This window comes from Hyaena hyaena, unplaced genomic scaffold, assembly GCF_003009895.1.
Source record: "Hyaena hyaena isolate Hyena2069 unplaced genomic scaffold, ASM300989v1 scaffold_1875, whole genome shotgun sequence".
NCBI lineage: Eukaryota > Metazoa > Chordata > Mammalia > Carnivora > Hyaenidae > Hyaena > Hyaena hyaena.
Window position 1 is genome coordinate 13,226 of NW_024082507.1, and position 23,818 is coordinate 37,043.

General features: G+C 39.1%; 1 pseudogene; it reads left to right on the plus strand.

Moving 5' to 3' along the window:
- The first annotated feature begins 18,044 nt into the window (after positions 1-18,044).
- Positions 18,045-19,298, plus strand: LOC120226868 (annotated as a pseudogene).
- Positions 19,299-23,818: the final 4,520 nt, after the last annotated feature.

Genomic DNA, 23,818 nt, shown 5'->3' on the forward strand with positions numbered 1-23,818 from the left:
CCTTGGCTGTGCAGAAGCTTTTAATCTTGATGAGGTCCCAACAGTTTATTTTTGCTCTTGATTCCCTTGCTTTTGGGGATGTGTCAAGTAAGAAGTTGCTGCGGTGGAGGTCAAGGAGGTTGTTTCCTGCTTTCTCCTCTAGGGTGTTGATAGTGTCCTGTCTCACGTTCAGGTCCTTTATCCATTTTGAGTTGATTTTTGTGCATGGTGTGAGAAAATGATCTAGTTTCATTCTTCTGCATGTTGCTGTCCGGTTCTCCCAACACCATATGTTAAACAGGCGGTCTTTTTTCCATTGGATATTCTTTCCTGCTTTGTCAAAGATCAGTTGGCTGTATACTTTTGGGTCCACTTCTGAGGTCTCAATTCTGCTCCATTGGTCTATGTGTCTGTTTTTGTGCCAATATCATACTGTCTTGATGATGACAGCTTTGTAGTAGAGGCTAAAGAATGGGATGGTGATACCTCCCGTTTTGGTTTTCTTCTTCAATATTACTTTGGCTATTCGGGGTCTTTTGTGGTTCCATACAAACTTTAAGATAGTTTGTTCTAGTTTTGAGAAGTATGCTGGTGCAATTTTGATTGGGATTTCTTTGAATGTGTAGATTGCTTTGGGTAGTAATGACATTTTAACTGTATTTATTCTTCCAATACATAAGCATGGAATGATTTTCCATTTCTTTGTGTCTTCTTCAATTTCCTTCATAAGTTTTCTGTAGTTTTCATCATACAGATCTCTTGTACTCTTGGTTAGGTTTATTCCTAGGTATTTTATGGTTTTTTCGCAATTGTTAATGGGATCAGTTTCTTGATTTCTCTTTCTGTTGCTTCATTGTTGGTGTATAAAAATGCAACAGATTTCTGTACGTTGATTTTGTACCTGCCAACTTTGATGAATTCTTGGTTCAGTTCCAGTAGGCTTCTGGTGGAGTATGCCGGGTTTTCTATGTGGGGTATCATGTCATCTGCGAAAAGTGAAAGTTTGACTTCCTCTTTGCCAATTCTGATGCCTTTGATTTCCTTTTGTTGTCTGATGGCTGATGCTAGGACTTCCACCACTATGTTAAACAGCACTGGTGAGGATGGACATCCCTGTCATGTTCCTGATCTCAGGGGGAAAGCTCTCCGTTTTTCCCCGTTGAGGATGATGTTAGCTGAAGGCTTCTCATAGATGGCTTTTTTGATGTTTAAATAGGTTCCTTCTATCCCAACTTTCTCGAGGGTCTTTGTTAAGAAGAGAAGCTGTATTTTGTCAAATGCTTTTACTGAGTCTATCGACAGGATCATATCGTTTTTATCTTTTCTTTTATTGATATGATGTATCACATTGATTGATTTGTGAATGATGAACCAGCCCTGTAACCCAGGATTAAATCCCATTTGATCTTGGTGGATCATTCTTTTTATGTGCTGTTGGATTCGATTTGCAAGTATCTTGTTGAGGAATTTTGCATCTATATTCATCAAGGATATTGGCCTGTAGTTCTCTGTTTTTGGTGGATTTCTCTCTGGCTTGGGAATCAGAGTGATTCTCAATTCACAAATTGAGTCCGGGAGTTTTCCTTCTATTCCTATTTTTTTGGAATAGCTTGAGAAGAAATGGTATTAATTCTGTTTTAAACATCTGGTAGAATTCTCCAGAGAAGCCATCACGTCCAGGTCTGTTATTTGTTCGGAGAATTTTGATAACTGATTTGATTTCTTCATTAGTTATTGGTCTGTTCACATTTCCTATCTCTTCCCGTGTGAATATTGGTAGTGATTGTGTGTTTAGGAATTTGTTCATTTCTTCTAAGTTGTCCAATTTGTTGACATATAATTTTTCATCGTATTCCCTGATAATTGCTTGTATTTCTGAGGGATTGTTTGTAATAAGTCCATGTTCATTCGTAATTTTGTCTATTTGAGTGTTATCTCTTTTCTTTTTGAAGGGCCTGGCTAGAAGTTTGTCAATTTTATTTATTTTTTCAAAAAACCAATTCGTGGTTTTATAGATCTGTTCAATTGTTTCTTTGGTCTCTATGTTGTTTATTTCTGCTCTGCTTTTTACTATTTCTCTTCTTCTACTGGGTTTAAGGGGTTCTTGTTGCTCTGCCTCTAGTTCCTTTAGGTGAGCTGTTAGATTTTGGACTTTCGCTTTTTCTAATTTCTTGAAATAGGCCTGGAGTGCAATGGACTTTCCTCTGAGGACTGCCTTTGCCGCATCCCATAGATTTTGGATTGCTCTGTTTTCATTTTCATGTGTTTCCGTATATTTTAAAATTTCCTCTCTAATTGCCTGATTGGCCCATTAATTCTTTAGTAGGGTGTTCTTTAACCTCCATGTGATTGGAGGTTTTCAGACTTCGTCCTGTGATTGGTATCAAGTTTCAAAGCATTATGATCTGACAGTGTGCATGGCATGATCTCAATTCTATTATATTTATTGAGGGCTGCTTTATGTCCCAGTATGTGATCTATCTTGGAGAATGTGCCATGCGCACTTGAGAAGAAAGTAAATTCCCTGGCCTCAGGATGTAGAGTTATAAATATATCTGTTAGATCCGTCTGGTCCAATGTGTGTTTGAAGTCCATTATTTCTTTACTGATTTTCTGTCTGGTTAACCTATCCATTGCTGTAAGCAGAGTATTAAAGTACACTGCTGTTAGCCCATTGTTATCTATGAGTTTGTCTCTGTTTGTGATTAATTGTTTTAGATATTTAGGTGCTCTCATATTCAGTGCATAGATATGATTGCTAGTTTTTTCTGATGGATCGACCTTGTAATTTTTATGTAATGCCCTTCTTCATCTCTTGCTATTTTCTTTAAAGTCCAGTATGCTTGATATGATTATAGCTAATCCAGCTTTCATTTGATTTCCAGTAGCATGATATATATTTCTCCATCCCCTTACTTTTAATCTGAAGGTATCTTCCAGTCTCAAATGTGTTTCTTATAGACAGCATATAGATGGATTTTGTTTTTTTATCCATTCTGCTACCCTATGTCTTTTGATTGAGCATTCAGCCCGTTTACATTTTGTCTTATTATTGAAATATGTGGGTTTAGAGACTTTGTGTCTTTTGTGGGGTTCATGTTTGTGGTGTTGTGTCTGGTATCTTTTTTCCTTGCATCATTTCCTTCAGAGCGTCCCCCACAGGATTTTTTGTAGGGCTGGCTTAGTGGCAACAAATTATTTCAATTTTGTTTATTTGGAAAGATTTTTATCTCTCCTTCTATTTTGAATGACAGGCTTGCTGGGTAGAAGATTTCTGTCTGCATATTTTTTCTGTTCATCACATTGAAGATCTCCTGCCATTCATTTCTGGCCTGCCAAGTTTCAGTAGACAGGTCTGTCACCACTCTGAGAGGTTTCCCTTTGTATGTTAGGGCCCTTTTCACCCTAGATGCTTTCAAAATTCTCTCTTTGTCCTTGTATTTTTCCATTTTTACTATGATATGCCGTGCCAAAGATAGATCCCAAGTATGTCTGAGGGGAGTCCTCTGAGCCCCTTGTATTTCAATGTTTACTCTCTTCCCACGTTTGGAGAAGTTGTCTGCTATAATTTGTTCTGGGACTCCTTAACACTTTTTCCTCTCTCTTCCTCTTCCGGGATTTCTATGATATGGATGTTGCGTTTGACTGAATTGCTGAGCTCTCGATTTCTTCTTTCATGTTCCTGGATCAGTTTGTCTCTTTTTTTGTCAGCTTCTTGTTTTTCTATAATGGTGTCTTCTAAATCACTTATTCTCCTTCCAGTCCCTTCAATCCGTGCATTGGAACCCTCTAATTTATTATGGATCTCAATAATTGCATTTTTTACTTCATCATTTCTATTCTTATTCTCCATGTTTTTTTAGCCATAGTTTCTTTGATGTCCCCTATGCTTTTTTCAAGCCCAGCTATTAATGTTATGATTATTATTCTAAAATCTTCTTCAGTTATGCTGCTTATATCTATGTTGACCAGTTCATTAGGTGTCATTTCTTCTTGGAATTTCTTTGGAGGAGAGCTCTTTCGTTTCGTCATTTTAGTTATCGTTCTGTCTCTTGTTAGTTTTAAAGACTTGCTATGCTCTCTGCACCTGTAAGCACTGCTGACCTAAGAAGACTCTTTGAATGTCCAGGGCCTATCCTTTAAGAGAGTGTTTTTTGAATGGTATCTTTGGTCTCTCTTGTTGAGTCCTTGGTTACTTTATTTTCCTACTCGTAGTGGTATTTGGGACACTCCACCATGTGTACTTTGGCTTGTTTCTTGAGGTAGCCCGGGAGAAGAAAACAGACAGACAAACACACAGGGGGCAGAGGCACACAAACCCACAGATAAATCCAACTAACATGCAAATCGAGAGGGAAAATGCAATAGTTAAGAGAAAAGACGCAAGAGGGAAGGGAAATAATAGAAAATTAAAAAATACATAAAAAGGTCAAAAAGAAGAAAAGAAAAGGAAAGAAGAAGAAAACCGATGGACAAAGATCAGTTTAAAGCATATAACCTAATTTCCCAGCTACAGTTAAATAGCTGGGTGTATGCAGTGCTGGTTGGAGAGCATAGAGAACGAGAGGGAAGACAGGGCGGGGATGAGGCAAAATTGGAAATAGAATGAACAGGCAGAAGGGATAAGAAGCTTTGTTCAAAGAGGTAAAGGGTAGAATATGGTTGGATAGGTGAGAGAAGGATGATGGTATTATCCAGAGAAACTATATAGTCTAATTACTCCTGAGAGAAAGAGATGAAAATGTTAGTAGGTGTAGATTTACATCTACAGAATGGACTAAATGTGACTGTTTAAGCAAGCCAGGGACCAAAGTTAATCAGGTCAGTGTTCCAGGAAATAAAAGAGAAAAAGAAATAAAAGGGGGTGAGGGCATCTCTCAAGCAGGGATGGGCGTGGTGTGATCCAATGCATCAGGCAGGAGTTCTGCTTTGGCGGTTGTGGGGAGGAGACTGGCAGCTCTCCAGTCCATTCTTGAACCAAGCGCTGCACCTCGCTTTTTTGGGTGTGTAAACACCTCATGCCAGGGGCACAGTCAAAGTAGGTTGTGCTCTTTAACCCAGGCCAGGCCTAGTTTCCAAATCCCAGTCCACGAATCCCACCGAAATTGCCATAGTCACAACCTCGCAGGCGATCCCCTCAGGGCAATTCCAAGCCTCTTGCCTAGCCCTGGGGATGGAGGCAGAATTGATGTTCCCTTCTCCTCTGAGTGAGTTGGCGAGCATGGGCGGGGGCCTGCCTGCGGGGCCCGCTGGGCCCTCTGGAGAGAGGGAAACCAGGTCCCTCTGTGTCTCCTCACCCGAAATACGAACTCGAGGGCAAATCTCCCAGTTTTTAAGTTCTTTGCCTTCCCTCTAGAGTTCCAGGCAGGCAGGAGCGCAGAAGCCCAGTACGCGCGCGGTTTCTCCAGGGGTCTGTCCCCCCAGGAGCACAATGGCGCGGTAGGAACGCAGCTCCTCTAAGGGTCCAGCCAGCCAGGAGCACAAAGAAGTCAGCGGCAGTCCCTTTTGGACGAGTTGGTGTGCGGAGACCTGGTGAGCAGGGATTTGGCGCGCACAGTCCTTCTCTGTCCCGAGCGGAGGTTTTTCTGTTTCCCAGCGACAGGGACCGTGTCTTGAGCGGTTTCAGACTCTCTCTTTTTCCCCTCTCACTCCCCGCAGAGGGATATAGCCCCCGTCCCTGGCATCTCCGATTCTGGCCCGATTTTACCTTTCCCAATTCGCACTCACGTTAGAAGGCTTTCTCAGTGGATTCTGCATCCTTTTTCTCCCAGTCGCTTGGGTTCTGTAAGGTTTCCTATGACTTCAGATCTTTTCTGTGTGAGATATGGGGGCGAGTGGAATGTATGGAGCTCTTGCTGTGGATTTTTCACATATGACCTTTACTATGGTGAGGTGTTTCCTCTAAAAATACTTTTTTGAGTTTGTTTTTTTTTTTTTTTATCATGAATGAATGTTGTACTTTGCCTAATGATTTATCTCCATCTTTTGAAATGATCATATGGTTTTTATCTTTTTCTGGTTGATGTGATATATAACTTTAGTTGACTTGTGAATATGGAGACACTGTTGTATCCAAGGAATAAATCCCAATTGATCCTGGTGAATGATTTTTTTAATGTATTATTGGATTCAACCTGCTAATATTACTTGAGGATTTTTGCATCTACGTTTATCATAGATATTGGCCTGTAGTTTTCTTTTTCTTACTTTTCTTTTTTCTCTTCTTCTTCTTCTTCTTCTTCTTCTTCTTCTTCTTCTTCTTTTGATAGTGTCTTTATCTGATTTTAATATCAGTGTAATTCTGGCCTCATAGAATGAATTTGAAAGTATTCCTTCCTGTTCTAATTTTGGACATAGTTTGAAAACAATAGGTACTAACTCATTATATGTTTGGTAGAATTCATCTGCGAAGCCATCTGATCCTCAACTTTTGTTTGTTGGGAGGTTTTTGATTACTAATCGAATCTCTCTGATGATAATCTTTCTGTTCAAATTTTGTATTTCTCCTTGGTTCAGGCATGGGACATTATATGTTTATCAGAATTTATTCATTTTTTCTAGGTTTCCCAAATGGTGTCTATTGTTACTTCTCCTCTTTTATTTCTGATTTTATTTTTTTTAAGTTTTAAGTTCTCTCTCTCTCTTTATCTTAGATGAGTTGAGCTAAAGTTTCATCCATTTTGTTGATGTTTTGAAAGAACTGCCTCCTGATTTCATTGATCTAGTCTATTGATTTTTTTAAAGTTTCTATTTGTTTGTTTCTGCTCTAATCTTTATTACTTTCTTCCTTCTACTGTTTTTGAGTTTTGTTTGGTTTTCTTTTTCTAGCCCCTTCACATATAAGGTTAGGTCATTTATTTGAGATTTTTCTTGCTTTCTGAAGAAGGCCTGTGTTACTATAAACATCTTAAAACAGCATTTGCTGCATTCCAAAGATATTTCCATCTGTTGTTTTGATTTTCATTTGTCTCCATATATTTTTTGATTTCTCCTTTGATTTTTTGCTTGACCCATTCATTGTTTAGTGGCATGATATTTAAGCCCGATATATTTATGTTATTTCCGGAATTTTTCCTGTGGTTATTTTATAGTGTTGTGATCAGGAAAATGCATAGTATGACTTCAATTTTTTTAATTTGTTGAGACTTGTTTTGTTGCCTAATATAATCTTTTTTGGAAAATGTTCCATGTCGATTTGAATATGCATGCAACTGTTTTAGGATGGAATGTTCTGAATGTATCTTTCCGACCTATCTAGTTCAATGTGTTATTCAAAGCCACAGTTTCCTTGTTAATTCTATGTTTAAATGATCTATCCATCAATACAAGTGTTGAGTTAACATTCCTTACCAGTTTTGCATTATGATAATTACTCCCTTTATGTTTATTATTAGCGGCTTTAGTTATGTGGGTGCTGTCTCCTTGAGTGTATAAATAATTGCAATTTTTTATGTCTTCTTGTTGGATTGCTCCCTTATGATTATATAGTGTCCATTCTTGTTACACTCTTTATTTTAAAGGATTTTATCCAATGTAAGTATTGGTAACCCCAGTTTTCTTTTCACTTCTGTCTGCATGACAAATGCTTTTCTATCCCTTTACTTTCAGTCTGCATCTATCTTTAGGTCTGAAATGAGTCACTTATAAGTGGCATATAGAAGGCTCTTTCTTTTTTATACATTCTGTTATCTTATGTTTTTTGATTGAGGTTTTTAGTACACTTACATTCAAATTAATTATTGATAAGTATGTACTTATTGCCATTTTGTTACTTGTTTTATGTTTTTTTTTAAATTTCTTCTCTGTTTTTTTCTTCTTGTTTCTTCTCTCACTTGCTTTTCTCACAATTGACTTTCTTTAGTGATATACTTGGTTTTCTTTTTCTTTAATTATCCATATCTATTACTATGATTATGATTTTTTTGACCTGTGATTGCCATTATGCTTATATACGACATCTTATGCATGTAGCAGTCTTTATTAAGTTGAAGGTTGCTTAAGTTTGAAACCACTTTAAAAGCATCAAGCTTTTATTCCTCTATTCCTAATCCATTTTAGGTATATGGTATCATACTTTATATCCTTTTATTTTGTGAATCCCTTGTTTCTTATAGATATACTTAATTTTACTGGTTTTGTGCTTCCTATTTGTTACTCCTGTTTATGGTCTTTCCTTTCTTTTTCTTTTTTCTTCCTGGCCTTTTCTTTATACTCACAGAGTCCTCTTAAACATATCTTGTAAGACTGGTGTAGAGGTCATGAATACTTTTAGCTTTTCTTTGGGAAACTATCTCTTCTATTCTGACTGATAGCATTGCTGTTTAGAGTATCCTTTCTTATAGGTTCTTTTCTGTTCAGCTCTTTGAATATATCATGCTACTTCCTTTTGGTCTGCAAATTTGTCTTGAAAAAGATAGTTGATAGCCTTATGGGGTTTACCTTGTATGTAACTTTTTTTTAAATTTTGCTGCTTTTAAAATTTTTTATTACTACTTTTTGCCATTTTATTACAATGTGTCTTGGTGTGGACATCCTTGAGTTGATTTTTTTTGGGGGGTCTCTGTGCCAGGTTTATTCACCAGGTTTAGGAGGTTTTTAGATATTGTTTCTTAAAATATGTTTTATCTCTTCCCCTCTCTTCTCCTTCTAACATCCCTATATGCAAATGTTGGTATGTTTGATGGTGCCATTAAATTTTATTAATAATTTCAAAATTTTTTCTTATTCATTTTTCTCTCTCCTAGTGAACTTGATTACTTTCCATTACTCTATCTTCCAAGTTGCTGATCCTTCATCTGCTTCTTCTAGTTTACTATTTATTCCCTCTAGTGTACATTTAATTTCATTTATTGAATTCCTCATCTCTGATTGTTCTTTTTTATGAATTCTAACCCTTTTGTTGAGGGTCTTGCTGAATTCCTCCACTCTTTTCTCAAGTCCAGTGAGTATCATTATGACCATTACTTTAAATTGTCTATCAGGCATATTGCATATCTCCTTTCATTTAGCTGTCTTGCTGTAATTTTGTCCTGTTCTTTCATTTGAGACATAGTCCTTTGTCTTTTCATTTTGACTAACTCCTATTGTCTGTTTCTGTGTGTTGAGAAAATCAGCTATGTCTAATGCTCTTGAATGTAGTGGTTAAGCCATGTTTGCCTTCAGTCCAATCATCTTCAGTGGGTCTCTGCCTGTTGTGGGAAGGTTTTGATCTTTGTGTTGTTAGTAAGCCAACTGAGTCATACCAGTAATTTTCCACAGCTGTAGTAGCACCAAACAGCAGAGTGCTCTCCCTGTGTTATGCCCTGAGAAGATTCTGTTTGTGGGTGAGGCCTGCAATCACAGAAAATGTCTACCCTCAATTCACTGCTGAGGCCACAGTTGGACCATATGGTTCTTTTACCCTTTCCCCAGGGACGGGAGCACGATGGAATAGTGTTGTCTTCTGTTGAGGCTGATTTCACACTGCCATGATTGTTGTTCAACTATGGATGCAATTCTATCCTTGGAAATGTCCATAGGAGAACACAGGGGTGGGGTTTGCAATATTAACAAGGTGTGACTGATCTGGTGAGGGAGGGGACCTATAACTTCCAGGAAAACTCCTTCCCAGGTCAGGATGCAGAGGGTGAGTTCACAGAAGAGTGCAGGCTCAAGGGATGTTATTAGGAAGCTAAGTAGAGAGTGTTTTTGCTGTGCTGGTTCCTGGAAGAGCCTATATCTAGGCTGGGAAGCAGGAAGGGAAGTGGTGTCCACCAGCTCTTACATTGTTTGAGAAGTCTTCAAAGATCATTGCACTATTGGCACAAGCTCTGAGATTAATAAACAAATCCCCACTCGTATATCCCAGGTATTTCCCAAACTGCTGCTTCTTTGCTTGATCTCAGTGGGGTTATTCATTCTGCTCTCTGTTTAAGACTAGTAACGCAGGTTTTTTTTTTTTTAAATAATTTAATAATAGTTTATTGTCAAGTTGGTTTCCATATAACACCAGTGCTAATCCCAACAAGTGCCCTCCTCCATGTCCAATACCCCCATTCCCTTCACCCCCACCCCCATCAGCCCTCAGTTTGTTCTCAACATTCAAGAGTCTCTCATGGTTTGCCTCCCTCCTCTCCGCAACTATTTTTCTTCTTCTCTCCACCATGGTCCTCTGTTAAGTTCCTCCTAATCCACCTATAAGTGCAAACATATGGTATCTGTCCTTCTCTGCCTGACTTATTTCATTCAGCATAACACGCTCAAGTTCCATCCATGTTGCTACACATGGCCAGATTTCATTCTTTCTCATTGCCATGTGGTATTCCATTGTATAGATAAACCATTTTTATCTTGATCCGCTGTCAATTGATAGACACTTAGGTTCTTTCCATGTTTTGACTCTTGTTGAGAGTGCTGCTATGAACATTGGAGTATATGTGCCCCTATGCATCAGCACTCCTGTGTTCCTTGGGTAAATTCCTAGCAGTGCTATTGCTGGGTCATAAGGGAGTTCTACTGTTCATGTTTTGAGGAACCTCCACATTGCTTTCCAGGGGGACTACGCCAGTTTAAATTCCCACCAAGAGTGTAGGAGGGTGCCTGTTTCTCCACATCCCGATTTGTTCACTTTAGCCACTCTGACCAGAGTGAAGTGGTATCTCTGTGTGGTTTTGATTTGTATTTCCCTGATGATGAGGGATGCTGAGCATCGTTTCATGTGTCTGTTGGCCATCTGGATGTCCTCTTGGGAGAAGTATCTGTTCATGTCTTCTGCTCACTTCTTCACTGGATTATTTGATTTTCAGGTGTGGGGTTTGGTGAGTTCCTCATAGATTTTGGATATATGTCCTTTATCTGATATGTCATTTATGACTATCTTTTTACATTCCGTCAGTTGGCTATTAGTTTTATTGATTATTTCCTTTGTTGTGCAGAAGATTTTAATCTTGATGAGGTCCCAATATTATATTTTCCCTCTTGATTCCCCTGCTTTTGGTGATGTGTCCAGTAAGAAATTGCTACTGTTGAGGTCAAGGAGGTTGTTTCCTGCTTTCTCCTCTAGGGTTTTGATGGTTTCCTATCTCACATTAAGGTCCTTTATCCATGTTGAGTTGATGTTTGTGTATGGTGTGAGAAAGTGGTGTAGTTTCATTCTTCTGCATGTTTCTGTCCAGTTCTCCCAGCACCATCTGTTAAAGAGGCTGTCATTTTTTTTTTTTGTTGGTCATTCCTTCCTGCTTTGTCACAGATTAGTTGGCCATACATTTGTGGGTCACATTCTGAGTTCTCTATTCAGTTCCATTGATCTATGTGTCTGTTTTTGTGCCAATACAATACCGTCTTGATGATTACAGCTTTGTAGTAGAAGCTAAAGTCTGGGATGGTGATGCCTCCCGTTTTGGTTTTCTTCTTCAATACTACTTTGGTTATTCAAGGTCTTTTGTGGTTCCATACAAATTTTAGGATAGTTTGTTCTAATTATGAGAAGTATGCTGGTGCAATTTGATTGGGATTGCATCGAATGTGTAGATTGCTTTGGGTAGTAATGAGATTTTAACTATATTTATTCTTCCTATCCATGAGCATGGAATGTTTTTCCATTTCTTTGTGTCTTCTTCAATTTCCTTCATAAGTTTTCAATAGTTTTCATCATACAGATTTCTGATATCTTTGGCTAGATTTATTCCTAGGTATTTTATAGTTTTTTGTGCAATTGGGAATGCAATCTATTTTTTTGATTGCTCTTTCTCTTGCTGCCTTGTTGATGTATAAAAATGCGACCGATTTCTATATGTTGATTTTGTACCTTGCAACTTTCTGAATTCATGGATCAGTTTTGGTAGGCTTCTGGTGGAGTCTGTTGAGTTTTCTGGGAAGTGTATAATGTCATCTGTGAAAAGTGAAGGTTTGACTTTTTCTTTGCCAATTCTGATGGCTTTTATTGCCTTTTTTTGTCTGCTGATGCTAGGACTTCCAACACTATGTTAAATAATAGGGCTGACAGTGGACATCCCTGTCATATTCCTGATTTCATCAGGAAAGCTCACAGTTTTTCCTCATTGAGGATGATGTTAGCTGAGGGCTTCTCATAGATGGCTTTTATGATGTTTCAGTAAGTTCCTTCTATCCCGACTTTCTCAAGGGTCTTTATTAAGAAGGGATGCTGTGTTTTGTCGAATAGTTTTTCTGCATCTATTGACAGGATCATATGGTTTTTGTCTTTTCTTTTCTTAATGTGATGTATCACATTGTTTGATTTCCAAATATTGAAGCAGCACTGGAACCAAGAAATGAATCTCAGTTGATCATTGGTGGATCATTCTTATTATGTGCTGTTGAATTCGATTTGCAAGTATATTGTTGAGGATTTCTTCATCTGTATTCATTAAAGATATTGGCCTGTAGTTCCCTTTCTTGCTGGGTCTCTGTCTGGTATGGGAATCAAAGTGATGCTGGCTTCGTAGAATGATTACAGAAGTTTTCCTTCGATTTCTATATTTTGGAATAGCTTGAGAAGAATGGGTATTAACTCTGTTTTAAATGTCTCGTTGAATTCCCCAGGGAGGCCGTCTGGCTCAGGGCTCTTATTTGTTGGGTGATTTTTGATAAATGATTCAATTTCTTCACTAGTTCTGGGTCTGTTCAGGTTTTCTGTCTCTTCCCATGTGAATTTTGGTAGGGAATGTGTGTTTAGGAATTTGTCCATTTCTTCTATGTTGTTCAGTTTGTTGGCATATAATTTTTCATAGTATTCCCTGATCATTGCTTGTATTTCTGAGGGGTTAATTGGAATCAGTCCATTTTCATTCATGATTTTGTCTATTTGAGTGCTCTCCCTTTCCTTTTGAGGAGCCTGGCTAGAGGTTAGTCAATTTTGTTTATTTTTTCAAAAAACCAACTCTTGGTTTCATTGATCTGTTCACTTGTTTGTGTGTGTGTGTGTGTGTGTGTGTGTGTGTGTTTATTGGTTTCTATACTGTTTATTTCTGCCCTGATTTTTATTATTTCTCTTCTCCTACTGGGCTTGGGGTGCTCTTATTACTCTCTTTCTAGTTTTTTAAGTGCACTGTTAGATTTTGTATTTGTGCTTTTTCTAATTTCTTGAAATAGGCCTGGAGTGCAATGTACTTTTCTCTTAGGACTGCCTTTGCCACATCCCATATATTTTAGATTGTTATATTTTCATTTTCATTTGTTTCCATATATTTTTAATTTTTTCTCTAATTGCCTGATTGGCCTGTTCATTGTTTCTTTTTTTAATTTTTTAAATATTTTCTAATTTCTGAGAGAAAGAGAGACAGCATGAGCAGGGGAGGGTCAGAGAGAGAGGGAGACACAGAACCTGAAGCAGCCTCCAGGCTCTGAGCCAGCTGTCTGCAAAGAGCCTGTTGCTGGGCTCGAACCCACTAACTGTGAGATCATGACCTGAACCGAAGTCGGACGCTTAACCAACTGAGCCACCGAGGTGCTGAAAGCTCATTCATTCTTTAGTAGGGTGTTCTTTAACCTCTATATTTTTGGAGGTTTCCCAGACTTTTTCCTGTGGTTTATTTTAAGTTTCATAGCATTGTGATCTGAAAGTGTGCATGGTATGATTTCAATTCTGTTATATTTATTGAGGGCTACTTTATGTACCAGTATGTGATATATCTTGGAGAATGTGCCATGTGCACTTGAGAAGAAAGTGAATTCTATGGCCTCAAGATGTAGAGTTCTAAATAGATCTGTCAGACCCATCTGGTCCAATGTGTCATTCATGTCTATTGTGTCTTTAGTGAATTTCTGTCTAGTTGATCTATCCGTTGCTGTAAGTGGAGTATTAAAGTCCCCTGCTATTAGCATGTTCTTTTCCATAAGATTGCTTCTGTTTGTGATTGTTTTATTTATTTGGGTGCTCCCATATTCGGTGCATACACATTTATAATTGTTAGTTCTTCTTGATGGATATACTTGTAATTATTATATCATGCCCTTCTTCATCCCTTGTTACTGCATTTACTTTAAAGTCCATTTTGTCTGATATAAGTATAGCTACTTCAGCTTTCTTTAGACTTCCAGTAGCATGATAGATATTTCTCCATCCCCTTAATTACAATCTGAAGGTGTCCTCCAGTCTAAATAATAATAAACTTATTTTAGACAGCAAATAGATGGATTTTGTTTCTTTATCCATTCTGCTATCCTATGTCTTTTGATTGGAGTATTCAGCCCATTTACATTCAATGTTATTATTGAAAAATATGGGGTTAGGGTCATTTTGTTCTTAGTGGGATTCATGCTTGTGGTGGTGTCTCTGGTATCTCGCGTTCCTTGCAACATTTCCCTCATAGAGTTTCCCTTTGGATTTCTTGTGGGGCTGGTTTAGTAGTGACAAATTCTTTCCGTTTTTGTTTATTTGGAAAACTTTTTTAAAAAAATATTTTTATTTTTATTTCTAGGAGAGAAAGAGACAGTGTGAGCAGAGGAGGGTCAGAGAGAGAGGGAGATACAGACTCTGAAATAGGCTCCAGGCTCTGAGCTGGCAGTCAGCACAGAGCCCGAAGAGGGGCACGAACCCAAGAACAAAGAGATCATGACCTAAGCGAAAGTCGGACGCTTAACCGACTAAGCCACCCAGGCGCCCCTTAATTGGAACACTTTTATCTCTCCTTCTATTATGAATGACAAGCTTGCTGGATAGAGGATTCTTGGCTGCATATTTTTTTCTGTTCATCACATTGAAGATTTCCTGCCATTCCTTTCTGGCCTGCCAAGTTTCAGTAGATAGGTCTGTCACCACTCCAATAGGTCTCCCTTTTATTTTAGGGCTCTTTTATCCCTAGCTGCTTTCAGAATTCTGTCTTTGTCCTTATATTTTACCAGTTTCACTATGATATGTCATGCAGAACATCGATTCAAATTTCTTATATTTTACCAGTTTCACTATGATATGCCGTGCAGAAGATAGATTTAAATTATATCTGAGGAGAGTTCTCTGTGCCTTTTGGGTTTCAGTGTATGTTTCCTTCCCTAGGTTGGGGAAGTTTTCTGCTATAATTTGTTCAAGCAATCTTTCAGCGGCTTTCCCTCTCTCTTGCTCTTCTGGAATTCCTATGATATGGATATTTTTCCATTTGATTCTATCGCTGAGCTCTCAAACTCTCCTTCCATGTTCCTGGATTAGTTTATCTCTTTTTCTCAGCTTCCTCTTTTTTTCTAATTGTGTCTTCTAATTCACATATTCTCCTTTCTGCCTTTTCAATCCGTGCATTGGATGCCTCCATTTTATTATGCATCTCATATAGCATTTTTTAATTCATCAGAACTATTTTTAAGTTCCCTAGTCTTTGTAGCAATAGTTTCTCTAGTCTTCCATACCTTTTTCAAGCCCACAGATTAATTTTATGACCATTTCTCTAAACTCTTGTTCAGTTGTGTTGCTTATATCTGTTTTGAGCAGTTTTAGTTGTCATTTCTTCCTGGAATTTCTTTGGAGGAGAGTTTTTCTATTTTATCATTTTGGTTAGCTTTCTGACTCTTGTTAGTTTTAATAGCTTGTTATGCACTCTGCACTTAGAGTACTGCTGTATTAAAAAAGGCTCTTTGACTCTCCAGGGCCTGTCCATTCAGGAAGTATTCTTTGAATGGTGTTTCTTGGTGTCTCTCGTTCAGACTTTGGTTATTTTATTTCCCTACCAATGCATTTGGGACTCTCCACCACGTGTTTTTTGGCTTGTTTCTTGAGGTAGCCTTGGAAAAGAAAACAGATAGACAAACACGCAGGGAACAAAGGCACACAGACACACAGACAAATCCAACAATCATCCAAACCGAAATGGAAAAAGAAAAAGAAAAAAAGGAAGGGACAAAAAAAGGAGGAATGGGGGAAGACAGGTAAAGAAATGAAAATAAATAAAAAGTTAATATGACGAAAGAAAAAGGAAAAAACCCAAAAGACAAAGAACAGTCTAAAAGCATAAAACCATAATTCCCAGCTACAAATAAAGCGCTGGGTGTACACAGTGTTGATGGAAGTGCATATACAAAGAGAAATGACAGTGTGGGGAGGAAGTGATATTTGAAATGAAATACCAGGCTTAATTCAGAGAGACAAAGAGGAGAATATGGTTAGAGGTGAGGAGAAAGAAATGAAGATAATGTTTCTCAGAGAAATTATATAGTCTGATTACTCCGGAGAGATAAAAAGGTAGCAGTGAAGGTGTAAAATATACAACTAGAGAATGGATTAAATGTGACTGTTTAAGCAAACCAGTGACCAGAGTGCCCAGTCCAGCAGGGTGGAGGGTTACAAAAGAGACAAGGGAAATTGTATCTAAATAGAAAGAATTGGTCTAAAATTAATCACGGCAGTGCATCCATATTAGTCTTGCCCCAGGCTCTGGTAAAAAAAAAAAAAAAAAAAAAAAAGGCAGCTCTAATAGGGATGGGCATAGTTTGGTATCGGCAGATCTTAGCTTTCACTGTGTCCCATCCTGCGGGTGCCTCCCTTAGGTCCTGCCTTGGTGGTTGTGGGGAGAAAAATGGCAGCGCCCCAGACCCTTTTCGAACCAAGCATTGCAACTCACTATTTTGGGTCTGATCTACCTGTGCCGCAGGCATAGTCAAGGTGGGCTGTGCTCTATATCCCAAGCCATGCTTAGTTTCCATATCTTAGTCTGCGTGCCCCATTGATATCGCCTGAAATATAAACTCGCAGGCCGAGTTCCTCCAAGCAGTTTCAAGCCTATCACCTCCCCACTGGGAATGGACCTGAGCCAGAAGAGTGGTAGCACAGCCTCAGGCTCACCTGCTCCTCTCCAGGTTCAGCTGGCTGGTGAGCAGAGTGGCGGTTTCTCCCGGGGTCGCCTGGGACCAGTGCGTTCTGCTCAGGGTCAGCTGGACAGCAGGAAACCAGATCCCTGTATGTCCCGAGCCGAGGTTTTCTCTTTTCCAGGGACAGGGACAGTGTCTTGAGCACTTTCAGCTGCTCTTTCTTTTCACTTAAACTCACCTCTGCCCCCCACAAAGGGAGCTCTCTCCCCTCCCTCCGTGTCTTTGGTCCTGGCCTGTTTTAATCTTCCCCAGTTCGCACTCATGCTCTAAGGTTTTCTCAGTGGACTCTGTCTCCTTTATCTCCCAAACTCCTGGGTTCTTTAAGGGTTCCTATGGCTTCAGGCCTTCTCTGTTTGAGAGATGGAGGTGAGTTAAATGTATAGAGCTCTCCGCCATCTTGCCTCCCTTCTCAGAGGGAATTTTTAGTAGGAACTCAGTTTTATCTCACCCTTCTAAAGACAAGCCCAGTAATTTTTAAAGTTCCAGGTGTTAAGACTCACTGCTTCCAAGAACTTGAGAAGTTTGGCCTCTTTGACTTTCGAAGCCAAATGTTATGGAGATTTGCTGCTCCATTGTGGGTTTCCATGCCTGGATGCCTAGAATGGAAATTGCTCCTCTGCCCTCCCCATGCCCATGGTCTTTTTCTGTGAACAATCTCATGGGTCATTTTGACTCCTGACCGTATCTGAACCCTTCCTACACATTTGGATGTGGACTCTTCTCTACACTTAGCTGTGGAGCTTCTGCTTGACCAAACTTCAGGTTGTTTTCTGGGTTAATTACACTGATGTGGGCACTATCTAGCTGTATTTTTAGGACAACGTGAGCCTAGAATCTGCCATCTCCCTTGGAAGTCCCATACTCACATTTTAAATTATGAATATTCCTTGATTTAAATAAGATATAAGAATAATATTTTTTTTTATTTTATATTTGAGAGAAACAGAGACAGAGAGTGAGCAGAGGAGGAGCAGAGAGACAGAGACAGAGTCTGAAGCAGGCTCCATGCTCAGAGCTGTCAGCACAGAGCCCGATGTGGGGCTAGAACCCAGGAGCATTGAGATCATGACCTGAGGCAAGTCGGATGCTTAACGGACTGAGCCACCCAGGTGGCTCAAGAATAATGGGATTTTTAAGAGTATAGATTATCAAGTGGCTGCGGTGGGGGGTGGGGGCGCGCCACTGCTGTACAACCGTCCCCTCGGTGGGTTCTAGTGGTGCAGTGTGCTCGCCTCCCAATTGGGTTCAGACCTGAGCAAGAGAACGTGGCGGGGATAGTCGGGATTTTTTCTGGTTAAGCAGAAAGATCAGGATACAGAATCCAAGGATGAATGTTCGCTGTGGCAGTGAGAGTGACAGGTTATTGCGTCAGGAGGCTGGCTGCTTACTATGAAAGCCCAGGGGCAGGACAAGAGAAGAAACAAATAGCCCGGCTTCTTCTGGTCTTCAGAACATTGCTTATCCTCTAGGCCACAGTAGCAATGACCTTTTGCTTGACTATGCCTCTTAGCCAGCAAATCTTCAGTTGTCTCACATAATGCCACTTCCGGAAGACATCAAAGGCTCTTGCTTCCGAAATGGGAATAAACGGAACCATGAACCCTTTATGGCTCCAGAACGATTTGGCAGTAGCGCTGTGGGCTTTGGGAGTAACATTTATTCCCAGGCACCAGAGAAAGTGACACTTTTTGTAGATAGCACATGTTTTATTGTGATTCCATAAATTTTCACTGCTCATCTGGATACCATGTTGAGAAGAATTTTTGGACCAGAAAGACAGTACAACTTCATCTGGCCCAGTGAGAAGGGAAAGTGTGGTATTGCTGAAGGAATCAGTGCAAATGTGTTTCGAGCAGTACTGGATTATTACAAAACTGGTATCATTAATTGTCCGGATGTCATCTCTATTCCAGACTTCAGAGATACCTGCGATTGTCTCTGCATTTACTTTGCCTTCAACACTATCCAATGTCAATATCTGAGCACTTTACTCTCACAAGCAGTTTGACCACTACCTTGAAAAGCTGATCTTGCCCATCATGGTGGGCTGTGCCAACGGAAGAGGTTTCTGTGGACTGGGATGAAGACAATCCCTTTCCCATAGGGGAGGAATACTCTCAAATCCCTTATAGTTACAAGCTCTATAGATTCTTCAAATATATTGAGAATCATGATGTCGCTAAAACAGTGTTAAAGGAGTGGGGCCTGAAAAACATTTGCATTGGAATTGAAGGTTATCCTACTTGTAAAAAAAAAAAAAATAAGAGAAGACTTGATGGCCAGTCTGAAGTAATCTATAATTATTTGCAATGCCCCTTTATCAAGATGTCATGGGAAAAGGAAGAAGGGAAGAGTTGCCATGTGGATTTCAGTGTGTCCGAAGCAAATCCCTCACTAATCTAGTAGCTGCTAGAGAAGATGTCTTAGAAGACCAAGAGATATTAATGCACCACCCACCCCAAGTGGATGAACTTGACTGGCTGAATGTCCCACTTTCTCAGATGGCTTCTAATGACTTTCAGGATTAGGGCCCATTGTGGACCTACACTCTTCAGAGCTCCTCTCTGTCCAGGATGCCCACAGTCAGTCCTCCCCGTTGTTTGTCTCACTCTGAATAGGAGACATGCTGTTCCATCCTTTCCCTTTCTCCCACAAATAACGTGTGTCCTTTTCATTACTGAGAAGTCCGTGCCTCCAGCAGAGGATGAAAGGCACTCTATGGTAAATAAGCTACCAGTTTTGTAGCTGCCCTGGTAACTTGAAATTTTTGGATCTGGTTCTGTTTACTGAGTCTTTGCATGACCGCAAAAAGGAGGAAGGGAAGTCAAGATTCCTGTTGCCTCATATTCATCAAAGCAGTCCTCATCCTTTATACTTTGTTCTTGGCTTTTGTTTTGTTTGTTTTATACCAGGCAAATGAATTACTGAGCAGCAAAGAGACCAAACTTTAAAAAGATACAATCTGGAGTGCCTGGGTGGCTCAGTCAGTTAAGCATCCAACTTTGGCTCAGGTCATGAGCTCACAGTTTGTGAGTTCGAGCCCCGCATTGGACTCTGTGCTGACAGCTCAGAGCCTGGAACCTGCTTCAGATTCTGTGTCTCCCTCTCCCTCTGCCTTTCCCCCACTCATGTCTCTCTCTCTCTCTCTCACTTTCTCTCTCAAAAATAAACAAAACATTAAAAATTTTAAAATTTTTTTAAAAAATAAAAAGAGACAATCTCTATCTTTCACAACCAGGTACTAATGGGATTGTCATAAAGGAATTAATGAAGATTCCATTCCTGATGGCCTCTGTGCCCAGATTGCATCTGGAAGACCTAAGCTCTCATCAAAATGTCCAAAAGAAAATTTTTTAAGAGTTTAAATTCAGGTTTTTTTTTTCATTAATGCACTGAATAATTCAAAACCACACAGATTCTTTGACAGGAACTCCAGTAATAACATGTTTATGAAACCCTTTTAGGTTCAAGGTTTTTGAGCCTACACAAATCAGTTATTTGGAATGATCATTTGTAATGAAATTCACAACTCAAGTAGAAGAGCCTCTCCAAATCAAGCCACTTTGATTAACATGGCTCGAAATCTGATGTGAAACTATAGATCTTCACCCTGGAGCAGCACATTGCTACAAGTGTGGCTGGGAAACCTTAGTTGATACAACTTAATGGCTTTCAAGAGATGAACAGAAATTTCTCACAGCTGCTTGGTTTCTCAATGGAAAGACTTATAAAAGCTCCAGGGAAGGGAACATTTGGGGTGAAGGTAAGTGGGGAAACATCACCTCACAGGCTTTGTCCCAAAGCAGGATGTTTCTTTGTATATTCTTTTCATACTACAAAATTTCTTTGGATATCAGGATATCTGTTTTTGAAGTAGCCAATTACATTGCTTTCACTGTGTAAACAAACTGTACTACTGTCACCCCCAAAGAAAGGATGACTTGAAGTTATATTACGCTTAGTAATTTTGTTTGATCTGTTGGTTCTGTGTTAATAAAGCATCGTGTAGGACAACTGAGTTCACTCCCTCCAAGTATTGAACCATTTTCCCTCATGTCCCCATGGCTCTTAGCAATGAAAATTTTTAGTCTAAAGCCAGATGTTAAGTGTCGGGATAGTTTCCCATTTTGTGGTAAAGGTTGATCTTCTTATCATCTACCCAGAATCTTTACTCATCACAAATTTCAAAGAGAAACATAGTTTCTTTCAAGCTCATTAAGATAAGGTGACTAGTTTTCTTAAATTCCATTCCCGTAAGATACCAGAGGGCAAGTTAGTGGATTCCATTTATTACTGCCCTAGTCCTAGTCCCCCAAAAGCAAAGTTGGATGGATGTCAAAAGCTGCTCTTTCCAGGCTTTAAGAACAAGAATATTCTTAAGAGTGTGTTCTCTGTGCGTGTGACCAATAGCACAGTGGAAATCAATGCTCTGTTCATGACTCGGAAAAAAATTAGTAATAAGAGGTTAAATTGAGCCATCTCCCACCTACAGAGTTCTGACTACCACTGGCATCCAATTTAAAAGGCTTATGGCAAGTGTTAAAGTTTAGGGTTAGTGATTTTTTTGCAGCTAGAGGGTACTTTTAGGTCTGTGAAACTCAGTGAAAAGACATAGCAATTCAGACATATTTCAAGAAAAAAGAAAAATCCCAAATACAAAATCTAACAACACAACTAAAAAAACTAGAGGCAGAACAGCAAAGACACCCAAACCCAGTAGAAGAGAAATAATAAAGATCAGGGCATAAATAAACAATATAGAATCCAAAAAAACCTGTCCAGAAGATCAATGAAACCAAGAGTTGTTTTTTTTTTTAAGAAGTAAATAAAATTGTTAAACCTCTAGCCAGTCTTCTCAAAGAGAGAGAGAGAGAGAGAAGCCAAATAGATAAAATCATGAAGTAAAATGGATTCATTACAACAAATCCCTCAGATATATAAGCAATTATCAGGGAACACTGTGAAAAATTATGCCAACAAATTGGACAACCCAAAAGAAATGGACCCAAAAGAAATTCTTAAATACCCAAACACTGCCAAAACTCATATGGGAAGAAATAGAATTTTAAAAAATTTTTTAATGTTTTTTTTTTTTCTGAGAGAGAGATAGATAAAACACGAGCAGGGGAGGGTCAGAGAGAGAGGGAGTCACAGAACCTGAAGATAGGCTCCAGGCTCTGAGCTAGCTGTCAGCACAGAGCTAGACACAGGGCTTGAGCCCACGAACCATGAGATCATGACCTGAGCTGAAGTCGGACGCTTAACCGACTGAGCCACCCAAGTGTCCCATAAAATAGAAAATTTAAACAGACCCATAACTAGTTAAGAAATTGAATCAGTTATCAGAAATCTCACAACAAATAAGAACCCTGGACCAGATGGCTTCCCTGGGGAATTTTACCAAACATTTAAAATAGAGTTAATACCTTTATTTCTCAAGTTGTTCCAAAAGAAGAGATATGGAAGGAAAACGTCCAGGCACATCCTATGAAGCCAGCACACTTTGATCCCCAAAACAGAGAGCCAGTGGGGGGGGGGGAGAACTACAGGCCAATATTCCTGAAGAATATGGTTGGAAAAATTCTCAACAAGATACTACCAAATCGAGTTCAACAGCATATAAAAATAATTATTCACCATGGTCAAATGGGATTCATTCCTGGGTAGGGTCTGGTTCAATATTTGCAAATCAACCAATGTGAAACATCACATTGACAAAAGAAAAGATAAAAACCATATGATCCTGTTAATAGATACAGAAAAAGCATTTGACAAAAACAGCACTTTTTAATAAAAGCTCTCTAGAGGTTGGATAGAAAAAACTTACTTAAAAATCATAATATGATTCATGAAAAGCCCACAGGTAATACCACCGTCAATAAGGAAAAACTGAGAGATTTCCCCCTGAGATCAGGAACACAACAGAGATGTCCACTTTCACCACTGTTGTTTAACACGGTGCTGGAAGTCCTAGCATCAGCAATCAGAGAACAAAAGAAAATAAAAGGCTTCATAATTGGCAAAGATGAAGGCAAATGTTTACTTTTTGCAGACGACATGACACTCTACATGGAAAACCCAACAGACTCTACCAAAAGTCTGCTAGAACTGAGCCATAAATTCAGCAAAGTTGCAGGGTACAAAATCATTGTAAATAAATTGGTTGCATTTTTGTACACCAATAGTGAGACAACAGAAAGATAAAGCAAAAACCTAACTCCATTTAAAATTGCATCAAGAACCATAAAATACCTAGGAATAAACCTAACCAAAGATGTAAAAAATCTGTATGGTGAAAGGAATAGAAACTTATGAAGGAAATTGAAGAAGACACAAAGAAATGGAAAAACATTCCATGCTCATGGATTGTAAGAATAAATATTGTTAAAATGTCTATACTACTCAAAACCATCTACACATTCAATGCAATCCCAATCAACTTGCACCAACATTCTTCTCTAAGTTAGAACAAACAATCCTAAAGTTTGTATGGAACCACAAAGGACTCTGAATAGCTAAAATACTTTGAAGATGAAAACCAAAACGGGATGCATCCCAATCCCAGACTTTAGCCTCTACTACAAAGCTGTCATCATCAAGACAGTATGGTATTGGCACAAAAACATACACATAGACCAAAGGAATAGAATAGGTAACCCAGAATTAGACCCACAAATGTATGGCCAACTAATTTTGATAAAGCAGGAAAGAGTATCCAATGGATAAAAAGACAGCCTCTTTGACAGATGGTGCTGGGAGAACTGGACAGCAAAATGAGAAGAATGAAATTAGACCACTTTCTTACACCATACACAAAAATAAACTCAAAATAGATGAAGGAGCTGAATGTGAGACAGGCAACCATTAAACCCTAGAAGAGAAAGTAGGAAACAACCTACTTGACCTCAGCTGCAGCAATTTCTTACTGGACACATCCCTAAAGGCAAGGGAATCAAGAGCAAAAATGAACTACTGGGACCTCATCAAGATAAATTGCTTCTGCACGGCAAAGGAAACAATCAACAAAACTAAAAGGCAACTGGCAGAA